Source organism: Euwallacea fornicatus, unplaced genomic scaffold, assembly GCF_040115645.1.
Source record: "Euwallacea fornicatus isolate EFF26 unplaced genomic scaffold, ASM4011564v1 scaffold_156, whole genome shotgun sequence".
Lineage (NCBI taxonomy): Eukaryota > Metazoa > Arthropoda > Insecta > Coleoptera > Curculionidae > Euwallacea > Euwallacea fornicatus.
This window is the reverse complement of record NW_027096124.1, coordinates 52906-64752: the sequence shown is the minus strand read 5'-3', so window position 1 is coordinate 64752 and position 11847 is coordinate 52906. Positions and strand designations below refer to the sequence as shown.

Genomic DNA, 11847 nt, shown 5'->3' with positions numbered 1-11847 from the left:
TATCATGCAGAAGAAAACACTATCCCAGAAAACTACCCAGACGACATCTCCCTATTAGTAAATCTTGGTCTTAATAACGACGAGTTAGAACCTCATTTAGATGCAGATGACATAAATGAAATAATCGACTCCTGGAGTAAAGACATTAATAAGGAAGCCACAGCTCCACCAGGCGTACAACTAACCTCAAACAACGAACGATTGACGAACGGATCAACGGTACATAACACCAATGACCAAGAAGAAGATAGCAATACTGTACATCCAAGCGTAGAAAAGCCTATAATAAGAGCACCATGTGTAGAAAAATGTGTCAATCAACACCAAACCCAGTTAATATTTATAAATAATAAACAAACAAACAAAAATCTCAAAGTTATAAAAGAAAAAAATATTTAATAAACCAAAATTAAGAATATTTATTAACCACAATAGTACGGAACAGGATATCTGCAATCTGATTAAAAATTGGTTAATTCCAAACATCACACACTGCTCTTGCACTTCTTGGATAAAGATTTAGAACTCATAAATTTAGGTCTTTCAAAAATAATTCCTTTAAACTTTTTATATATAATAACTTCTTAACTGATGTAACAGACGTTGAAGAACAAAAAGTAAAAATTCAACTATATCGCGAATCAAAAACATCTCATAGAGGAATTCAGGAAAATTTAAAAGCAATAAAAAAATACCTATACTGGCCAAATATTGACAATAACGTACGACAATACATAAACACATGTGAAACTTGTCTGAAAGCTTTAAATATGAAAGGCATCCCAATAAGTTAATTTTTAAACCTACTCCTTTTAGGTGGATGAACCCTTTGACCACATATATTATATCGACGTTTACAAAACCCATAGTCAATATTTCCTAACATTCCTAGATTAATTTTCTAAATTTAGACAAGCTTATCCAATAAACAGCGATTCCGCAGTGAAAATCCTCAACAAATTAGTAATATTTATATAACGCACTTTGGAATACCTAGGAAAATCACTGTAGATAACGATCATGAATTCAAAAATAATCTTGTGCAAGAATTTTATAAAACTCATAATATTGAAATACATTACACCACATTATACAACCTATCAGGCAACAGTCCTGTCGAAAGATTTCATTCTACTTTATCAGAAATAATTTTAACCCTTAAGAAAAATAAACAAAGAAAACGTAATAACACTAATGAATTACGCTCTTTTGTCTTATAATAATTCTATCCATTCCGTGACATAATATTCACCTTTCCAAATTGTTAGAGAGAAAATATCATACAAGAACCCTTTTGAATTAAATGAAGCGGACAAAATCAACGAATATATGCTAGAACACATTGAAATCCTTAAGACCTTACAAAAAGACGTAAATAACAAACTAATAAATAAACAAACACGATCCTTATAAAAAGCTAATAAAAACAGAAAAGAAAACGTCAAAATTAATAACAATAAGGATTTATACAGAAAAACGCATAGAAACAGAAACGAAAGAAAAACCAAAGATAGATACCAAAAACCAGAAAATCCAATAAAAATTTCAAACAATAAAATTAAGTCAAAAAATAAAGCATATCATAAAAATTATCTGAAACCCCAACTATTTGTTTCAGGAGAAGAGAATCATGAATCTAACGACGATAACTGTGATTCTGATACTCCCCTCAGTATTTATCTTAAAGCTAAAACCCGTAGATAATCCCATCCTTCCCATATCATTAGGACAATCGAAAATAATCACGTCCAAACATACATTCATTTATCATGTAAATACCACTAACATTTTATTAACTCTACACCAAATTAGGCATGTAATTAACCATTCTATGAAACATTCTATAATCTCAAATGACTCTCAAATTTCAAGTAAAACTGTTAACACTAGACGTAAGGTTGATTAATGCATGATTCTCTTAGAACACCTCACCCAAAGAATCGGTATCTTTAACATCACTAAAGAACTACATCGAACTAAGCGAGGTATATTCAACATCATTGGTAAAACCTCTATATGGTTATTTGGAACTTTAGATAACGATGATAAAACCTTCCTTGTCAACTATTTAAATAATCTAAAAAACAACAACAAAACTCTAGAACCAGATTTTAACAACCAGAAAACTTTCCTAAAGCCATTGTCAAACAGTTATATAAATAAAATTCAAAATATTAAATCAAGTCAAGATTAACTCAATTTGGAAATAAAACAAATATCGCAACAACTGGATATTGAGCAATAACACAACATGATTTTTAATATAGTAGACATGAGTTTTAGTCAACTTCTGAATGTTTAGCATATAATTGATAACATCGAGAATACAGTTACTTTTACAAAAATAAATATTTTACATCTATCTATTCCTCCTCTAAAAAATTAAAAAAATATACTATATATAAATTAAATGCCCTATATGGCTCTGAGAAAATTATTAAATTCAGAAATAAACTTAACTACTACAATTATTTTGGAACACAAGTAGAGGTAAAAAAAAAATTATATTATTCAAAATTCATATTCCAATCACGATGTCTCAATACAGATACCTCCATATGTACTTCGTCCCAATCCAAAACCAAATCATCATCCTTATCTACTACTCAACACCGAGAATTTTTGGATAACCTCCGAAGACTGTAACAAAATTGAAGATTGGTATATGTGTCAATAAAGCTATCTAGTCAAACAACAACCCTGCGTGGCAACCTAACTCCTACTGTTATTTAATTCCCGAGGGAAAATGGAATGCTCCTGGGACCATGTATTAGTAGAAAAAACCCATGTTCAGCAGATAAGTGGAAGTGACGTTCTAATCATACCCACCATACCGGACACAGTACAAACTTTCTGTGCAAATAATGGATTCCTCAAAATCTCCAAACCCACTATTATAACTTTGAAAAAATGGTATATCATAATTAATGGAAATACATACAAGAAGGAAGAAACCACCAAAAAAGAATACATATTAGAGCTCCCGATAGTAAACGTACCAAGATTAACAATAACAGAAAACATTCAGTTAACCCTCAAGAAAGTGAAGTTAGAAGACCTAAAAAGACTTCATCAGCTTTCCAACGCCTTACGATTGGAAACGTATTCCAAGAAGGGACCAAACACCCACCAATGGACAAACTCTTTGCTAATCTGTCTATTAGTTTCGTCTCTTGTATGTTTAAGATATCTATACAAAAATCACAAATTGAACTGCTTCATGAAACAAACGCCACCACCTCAGAAAACCTCGGAACCCACGTTTTCTGAACTTAAGAAGGAAGAAGTCATGTAGTCCACACCAGCCCATCCAATGACATTATCAATATATACCACTGGACTTTATATTGGACCTCATTAAGGCCTCATCGATAGATAACTGTATAAAACCACCCTTAGAATAGTTAAGATTTTCATTATTGTCAAAATATTCAGTTAAGTAGTTATGCTGTAAGTCTGATCAAGTTTATGTTATTTCTTGCAAGATAATAAAGTTGTTTTTAAATTCGTTTAAAAAAAACCATTAATCGAAAAGAAGTAACTTAATTCGTGTCATAGGAATCCTTTCCCACGAGACTGCAAATCGAATATTTCCTTGGAAATTGCAGAGCCAGCAAACTTGCAATATAAATGGTTAGAATTACTAATTAAAGGAGCTTCTTGATGTTTAGACTTATAATAGAATATTGGTGTAGTATTCTTTGCGTTTTTTTTATCTTCTTTTCCTGGACTAAATCGTAACATGTATATTAATTAATACTGTTTTGTCATCTATGACTGTTATTTTTTACGCCACTATTTAAAATGTGTTGTTATGTTACAATTTTCAATTATTAAACTACCAACAAAGGTTGGTGGATTATTTCAAAGACACATTGTTGATACATTGTAGTAGCCACATAAATGAGAACCGTGATAAAGATGTATCAACTAATTTAATATAATGGAAATTTAAACACAAATTATTGTAATTTTACTTAAATAAATATTATCTTCCGATAAACATTTCTCACATTGTTAATAAAACAATACCCTAAGATAAAAAAAGCAAATTTCTCAGTCCAAATAAATGCAAAATATATGAGAACTCTTTGAAAGTATAGATGTGGTTGCTTTTGGAAGAATAAAAAAATTGTTAAATGATTAGGGCTCAAACCACCAGAAAGTCAGGCACATCCAGTTAACACTTGAAACGCAAGAAAGTCCAATTTTACTTATTCTAAATTGCAAGTAAAAATGATGGACCAAAGTTGACTGTACGTACCTTGGTGAAAGCCGTGGAGCCGTGGAAAAAGCCCTACTTTCTCAACCATCCCAGAAATTGAGGACCCAACCGATGCTATATCCCGAAGACTCTGAAGGATAATGATAGTTGCTTGCTCTAGTGGTTAGTAGAATCTTTTTAACTTCGTCGGGGTAGAACGCGGCAGTATCACATGTTTTGGCTGTGGTTTCTGTGCACTAAAATAAGAGGAATAGTTATGGGTAAATCCCAATTACAGGGGAACAGTCGATGAATCAAAGCTCGATGAAAATAATGTGGTCCTCTATGAAAGATCTACTACTTTAGGACAATGTTAATGATAAGTTTTGATTGCGTTGGGAGGAAACGAAATTTTATTATTAGTTCCTATATATCGGGAATAGGAGAGCACACATTTTGTAAACGAGGAATCATTGGAAAACCCTCTAGGAATGAGTTTCATTTTTTTTCTTACCTCTTCTTTCTTGTTTCGTTAAATATTCTCTTAATCGATCGGGATGAGACCCTTTCTTATTTTGTGCTTCTCGGTTTTAAATGAGATTATATTTTTATTTCGGATCCAATAGTTGAAGTCAATTTCCACTTTTCTGCTAATGAAAAACAAACTACGAACTTTCCCGGTCCGATTACTGACATGTAAATGTCATAATTGTCATTCGATATGTTTGTCGGGTTAGAAGTCGTAGTGTTTTCGCTGTTCGACCTTAGTTTATCTTTAGGATGTAGAGTAGTTTTTAGGTATTAGTAAATATGTATATGTCGGAGATTTATTAGTCTTTAAGTGATAAAGTGTAACATTACTAGCTGATAATATGACGAAGGGCAAGCTGACAGGGCCACCTTAAGGAAAAGCTCTGTCGAACGAGGTCGCTACCATCAAGGGCGAAATTGAGAGGCCATGTGTGCGGGCCTTCGTGGGAAACAGGGACTAGCAAATACCTTACCCCTCGGATTCGAAGGACTTGCGAGATCTGGAAAACGAGAAACCGAAAAGGGACAGGCAGATTAGATTGGCAATTGACGAGAAGCGTTCGTGTAGTAACGAATTCGTGAGTTTTGCACTTTTTCTATTCTTGCTTTTAAAAGTGAACTAAATACTTTATATCACCATGGAAAACCTTCCTATTGATGATCCGATATATATTTAAATAGTACACAATAAACTAAGAAAACTTATGATTATAAAATGTTCCAGTTTATAGTAACAGGATTTTAATAGTCGATAGATCTTTTCTTAAGATGAAAATGTTATGTAAATATATATTGAAAACGGCTCAGTTTTTGAAATACAGGATGGCAAATTTAACTTTTTCTTTTCATTTTTTTTAATACTTCGCGCAAATATCAAAATATAGCCATGAAATTTGATATTATGGGATTTTTCGCAGGGCCGAACTTATTTTTGTTAAAATTTTCGTCAAATTTACAGAAAGCGCCATATGCAACGTACTAGTGAACGTTGAAATGATGATAACTTTTTTGTGCCTCTTGATGACAACTTTTTTCTTATCAAAATAGATTCCCTGTTTATTTTTTCCTAAAAAAGGTACTCTTGTTGTAAATTACTAAAAGTCACTATTTTTGAGATATTTTGAATTTAATCCCTAGTAGTTCGGTTTGCTTCTACAGGGGAATTGTGATTGAATAGTAAATAGTTTATTTCGCCAATTTTTATATGCTTAATAAATGTTTCTTACTTCATTTAACAACGTTCTTAATATTATGACTATTACATTTAACATTATTTATTTACCATTTAACATTTTAATATTTTAGAACGAAATTAATATCAAACACTTTTTAATTGTTATTTAATACAAAACAAAAAAGTAATCATATTTCAATTTATCTAAAAATTACTGGAACATGGTTCCATATTTTAAAAATTGAAATGAATAATATTAACACGTTAAAATCTCTAAATAAAATAAATACAGAGCACCGAAAATACTAACTGAGATTATTGAAGCGGAACTTGAACTGGTTGTCAAGCCACTGTCATAACTAGCAAAATTAACACTAATAAAAACACTGCTCCCCGAAGACGTACAGCAACATATGCCGCTGCCGTTAACTGGTCCGAATCCTGAGCGAGAAGACGGCGGGAGCCTAGATCAACTTTAGTAGTATATATCGACGCGAGAGGATGGTTCTTCGCAGGTGGCTCCATCTGTGTCAATCGTATCGATTCGTAAAAAACGAACGGTTCCAGAGGGCGATCTCAGAGGGAGCTGACCGTCACAAATCGAAAAGTTAACGGAAGGGAAAGTCCCAGACAGGAATCACCCATCCTTCCCTCAAAGAAATAATTAATTCGTTCTTTGTTCGTGCATCAGAAAAAAATAAATTCTTTTGTTTTAAGACGAAAGATCCAGATTCAAACATGTACAGAGTAAGTAAGAATATATCGAGATATCGTCGAAAGAAAGGGAGTTTATTCATGAAATTCTCTTCGAATCGTTTACACAAGGGGTTTCAAAATGGGGGCCGAGACGGAGGATCAACAAAAAGAACGTTAATGTATATTAGGTAAGACCCTAAAATCATACTTTAACGTAGCATCGAACGAGGAAATCTTGGAAGCAGCAGCAGCAAAGTGGGACATCAATAGGAGGTGTCTCAATATGGTTATCAAGGCTGCAGGTAGTGAGGGTGTCACCTACACATGGTAGTGGGCGACTCGCTCAAATAGGTAAAACGTAGGGTTCATAGAGCGAAGCACCTTCAATCGTGGGGACCTAGCAAGAATTAAGGTTATCAAAGAACCCTTAATGGGTAAGTAAGCAAGTGATACAGGGAATTTTTGGACAAAAATTTCCACATTTGCATCAATTTGCTCCTTATTAATCAATTCACACATTTAGCATTTACAAAAGACACGCTTTGACACATTTTCAGTAGGTAGGTAGGTAGGTTTAGCTGGATCAGAACTTTGACTTAATAGAGCTTCAGTTATCAGCAAAGAGCTAGGAGGGCATTATTTGCTCCCTTTAGCAAACATGTTACATGTAACATGTTTTTTACAATGGTTCACTTTGACGAGATCAAGAGGGGCCAGGGATACATCGAAGTTTTCTTCATCGACTCTCTCAGGAGGAAAAGGGAGTTGGGATTTGTTAGTAATTTTTTAGTAATTTTTTTTCAGCAGCAGAAATGGGATTTAGTAAATTTGTAAGCAAGATAAAAAGGAGCAGAAACATGGTGGAGAAGAAAAGATCTAAGGTAAGCATAGAAAGTTGATTTCAATTTGAATATCGAGTGCATATTTCCAACATGGTAAGAATAAAAAGGGTTACTATTATACAGAAGTAGGGTCTCTATGTAGGGAACTAATTTAGAAAGGGCCTCGTCACTTTATCCAGGTCCTTCATCAATTGTTAGAATGTAGTCAGAAAAAATTCAAAATACAACAGTAATAAAAAGTGTGTGTAACATTAATAGCTCAATATTTTAACTCAAAAATTAGGCGTTCCTTCATTTTAACAATAAAATACCTTCAAATTTACAGACTTTTTTTTATTTTATAGGGAACGTAAGAAACTGTAAAATATAGATAAATAAAACTAATAATTTCTTGTAACTCTAAGTTTTTATAGTTAGGACATAAAACGCATTGTTTATAGTTGTTTGTAGAATGGATTTTTTTCTCAATTTTTTTAGCATTTTAAATATATATTATTTTTTTATTCTTTAAATAAATTGTAATGTGTTTGTAATATGTAGGGTTACTTCTCTGTTTATTTTATATAGCTATTTTAACAAAAATCATTTTTTACCACAGGTTAGTTCTATATTTCAGTTTCTTCACTATATTTCAGCAGAAAGTTCTACATAGGAAGAATTTTATTTGTATATTATTATTTTTTTAGTAAACATACACATTCATACACTATGACTCATTTGTTTTGGGGTTAGTCTGTAAAAAGTTTATAAATCTTACGATTCAGTCCGGTTATTTTAAAAATTATAGATCTCGATAAAGTGCACATTTTCATAAAAAATGGCCTGGTCGATGTACTATTCAAGGCCTACTACGACAGTTTCTAGGAGCAAAATTTTAATAAATCGCTAATATGACTTATTAAAATTTTGCTCTTAGAAACTGTCGTAGTAGGCCTTGAATTTTATATCAATCAGGCCATTTTCGAAGAAATTGTGCAGTTTCTCGAGCTCTATAATTAAAAAAAAATCTGGGCTAATACGCACAATTAATAAAACCTGTTTTTTTTTTTAAATAAAACTAATGCAAGTTAGGACACACGTTTATATGACCATTTTTTCATAAAATACAAGGAACCATCCTTTAAAATTAATGACATCACTTAAGTTGCACCCAACATGTATATTTCTTTTAATATTTATTTACAGTGTATTTTCTAAAGGTAAGGAAAATGCTTTGTTTCCTAGATACAAGGTGATAAATGTTTTATACGAAATTTATCAAAACCTACAGCTACAGTTTCCCACTGGATTATTTAAAATTAATTAATTTTAAAATTTCCTAAAACTGTTGAAGAATAAAATAATTTAAATTACTCAGAGAACAATCCAGCCCCTAAACTTTCACCTATTATTATGTAGGAAACACACTGTAAATACACATATTTGATTCTGGAGGTAAGATCACCTACATTATTACCAAAACGTTCATTCAAAAAATAATTGTAATAAAGAAAAATTGTAATTCCCTTCCTCATTCCTTTAAATATTTGCTTCGACGTAAAAAATTATTCCGTCAATACATCACTTATTCTTTGTAATGGCACAAATGTTGGTATAAGCCTTTTTAGGTTAACTAAAGAATAAGAAAAAAGGAGGTGGGTACGACGGTAGGAGTTGCACAAAGACAAAAGAAACAACAACGTACCAACATAGCTTCGAGACTTTGCGGTGGATAAGGATTTAAACAAGAACAGAAATCGTCGTTGTTAAACATACAGAAGGATAACGAGGATAACGTAGAAGTAAGAAAAACTGGAAAAGATTTTCTCACAGCCGATTCACGTTACGTACAGATAAGAGATATCCTAGGTACAAGATCATTCACGCCATTTGACAATAAGTTTTCAATAATTTCAAAATTTATTTCCAGATCAAAGTATCAATTTAATTTTGAATAACGTAACATAACATTTTATAAAAATGTAACTTTAATACTTTAATCTCTCTAACGTTCAAGTTAGCTAACTAGCTAGCAATTAAACTAAATTGGAACTTTTTGAAATCTTCGTATTTCGGTTACAAAACATTCTATGGTGTATCGTATAGCGTGAATGGCCCTGTACTTTATTTTGTATAGTTATATTGGAGGGATATTTTTTACGGATGATCCGTTCCATTACGGTACATAGAAGGTGTTTTTTTTTTTGAAGGGATGGCAACAAATTAAATTGGCGAATCTGGGACTTATTTTAAGATACAAACCTCAAGTGAAAGCACCTACACAGTTTCCAAAATTTATTTATTTTTCACTTTTCACGTAACACATACACACTTACCTAACTAATTAAAACCCTTCTATATACCGTAAACATCGCTATTGGGTTTATTCGTTGTATATTAAGGTTTTAGTTTTTTGTTTTCTTATTTGACAGGGAAAAGAAAGATCCCTAATTATTAAAATATCTAAGTATCTAACGAAAATAAAATAATTATATGTAACGAACAGATCCAATTTTATATACACAAGGTTCAGCACAATTAGCATAGACCTCACCATTGCTATCTTTTAAAGCGCATAAACGTCTTTTCGGTTTTCGGAAGTATCAATGAGAAAACGAAATTTTGCTTCGCGTTACAACTTGGACGAAATAAAACGCCACATCTTTATTTTACTTTGCGAGCAAATAGAATGATTTACCAAAGTCCCAGGTCGTAGGGATTACACATTGCCAGTTAAGTTTGAAGTTCAGCCAAACTATTTTTAAAAAATTTATTTTACAGGAAACAACACAAAATGTAACTAACAATACTGTTACAAATATTATCCTCCTTAAATCTACGTTTTTCCCTATTTATATTAAAATATATACTGACCATGCATAAGGCTTCCAGAACATTATGAACTTAATATTAAATCGCAATTAGGGGTAATACGTTTTCTAATCGCAAGTTCTAGATGGTAGTAAACACTACGCAGTTTCTTATTATTTAATTATTAAGCAAATTGTTGTGATATAACTCCTCCATCCTTAAGAGGCAAACTTAATGGAATGGGTTTGACTGTTAGTGTTTTCTATTCATTATATGTTTTTTCCAATATTTTTCTCTTATTACAAAACTTTTTATACCTAACTATAAGAATACTAATTATTATTGAGATTATTATAAATGTCCAAAGAGTTGCACTTGACCACATTGATATCTCATCTAGATGGCTTTCTTCTATTGGTGGTAGATGATCGATAATGTCCTTTATATGGTGGCTTTCTATAAAATCCATTCTTGTGAGGTTGATTACTATAGATGATTGATCATTTGGCACATAATCCATTTGAACTTCTGGTAGAATAAATGCAATTCCTTGACTTATTTGCATTTTGTTAATAAATGTTTTTCCTTCTATAACGAGTTCACAATCAGTTGAAAATTCAACTAGGGTAGGTGCTCCGATTTCCGTATAATGATCCGATGGACACTTTGACAGTACTTGTATCGGCATTGAAGGAATTATTAATAATTTATTGTTTGCAACTTGTTCTATTAATGTTTGTTGCAACGATACATGGGTCTTTTGGCATCCTTTTAAGGGACGGTTTGTCAATAAGTTGACGACACACTCGTCGGCAGAGTTTTCACTTTCCTTGCAGAAAAATATTCTTCCAATGTCTGGGCAGATGTGTTCTTTAAACTGCAGGTTATCATTGCTTTGTGCCACGAAAGGGAATTTTAAGAGAAGCATGGATTTTCTTTGGATAACGGAATATAGGCGATGAAAGTTATAAACTTCTGTTTTCAGGATTGGGATATGTATTGCAAAAATGATTCTTCCTTTGACAAAAGATACTTGCGTTCCCAATAATTGATAATACTCTACTGAGTTATTTAATTTAGGTATTTTATCATCTCCATAAATGTTACTTAATTCTATTAATAGTTCATTAATTTGAGAAATGGATATTACAGTATTATGTATCGAATTGAGTTTTGCAAAAACAACAGCATCTTCTAAATTGTCCAAGAATGAGATTAAACTTTGACAATCTAAATTAATTTGCGTTAAAATATTTTGAATACTAAGGTACTGGTCTTGATTCCTAATTATTCGATCTATAGTACTTTGAACTAATTCTATACCTCTTTTAAGTTTTTCTTGATTATCTGAAATTGTTTGCATCGTTTTATTAATAAAATTTACAATTTTCTGAGATATTGTTATTTGTCCATTTACAGTTTTTTCGAACCTTATTTGATTCGTTTCCAAATTTCTAATCGCCTTATCATATTGTTTTCCATCGTCAGAGTCCAAATTTCCGAATATCCATTTATTAAAGTGACCAATTACGTTTATTAAACCTCGTTTTCTTCGATGATTTGAATTTGGATAAAGGTTGAATATTTTCTTTTCAATTGTGTTTATAAAA

The 11847-nt window shown here is 31.8% G+C and overlaps 2 long non-coding RNA genes across 2 annotated transcripts; one reads left to right on the top strand and one right to left on the bottom strand.

The window, feature by feature from the left end:
• Nucleotides 1-394: 394 nt before the first annotated feature.
• LOC136350197 (uncharacterized) lies at nucleotides 395-4882 on the bottom strand. Its single transcript, XR_010734109.1, has 3 exons — nucleotides 4719-4882; nucleotides 4265-4461; nucleotides 395-2640 (listed from the first exon to the last, which is right to left on the bottom strand). It is a non-coding gene; the product is annotated as an uncharacterized lncRNA (long non-coding RNA).
• Nucleotides 4883-6506: 1624 nt separating this feature from the next.
• On the top strand, nucleotides 6507-11551 carry LOC136350196 (uncharacterized). The gene is made up of 3 exons (XR_010734108.1): nucleotides 6507-6793; nucleotides 6851-7486; nucleotides 9055-11551. It is a non-coding gene; the product is annotated as an uncharacterized lncRNA (long non-coding RNA).
• The last annotated feature ends 296 nt before the right edge of the window (nucleotides 11552-11847 follow it).